Source organism: Penaeus monodon, chromosome 15 (genome assembly GCF_015228065.2).
Source record: "Penaeus monodon isolate SGIC_2016 chromosome 15, NSTDA_Pmon_1, whole genome shotgun sequence".
NCBI lineage: Eukaryota > Metazoa > Arthropoda > Malacostraca > Decapoda > Penaeidae > Penaeus > Penaeus monodon.
The window spans coordinates 1797089-1797384 of record NC_051400.1 but is presented as its reverse complement, the minus strand read 5'-3'; the positions used below and the strand labels follow the sequence as shown (position 1 = coordinate 1797384).

The 296-nt window shown below is 28.0% G+C and overlaps 1 protein-coding gene across 1 annotated transcript in view; it reads left to right on the top strand.

Annotated features, from left to right (window-relative positions):
- LOC119581627 (replication protein A 14 kDa subunit-like) overlaps positions 1-235 on the top strand; it is a gene marked incomplete in the record, with an annotated part of 4278 nt that extends 4043 nt beyond the window's left edge. Inside the window, 1 exon segment of the mRNA XM_037929748.1 lies at positions 1-235.
- Between the last annotated feature and the right edge of the window lie 61 nt (positions 236-296).

The window sequence follows — 296 nt, the reverse complement described above, 5'->3', positions numbered from 1 at the left end:
CAAAGAAAAACAGCATTTATTTCAAGAAAATGTATCTTTTGTTTGCATTGAAATAATTGCAAAATGTTTGGTAAGGCTGTGGGCCATTGCAAAAATATGATGGCTTGTTGTGATGTAAAGACAAATATTATCATATTGTCAAATAATATCAGTGGAAGAAAGAATTATTCATGCTTAAGGAAGAGATTTTTGTTATAATTCCCTCTGAGCTTAATAAAGCTGTACTTTTAAAAAATTTTTTTTTTCTCCCTATGAATCTGAAATATGCATTACTTAGTATTGACACTTAACCTAAA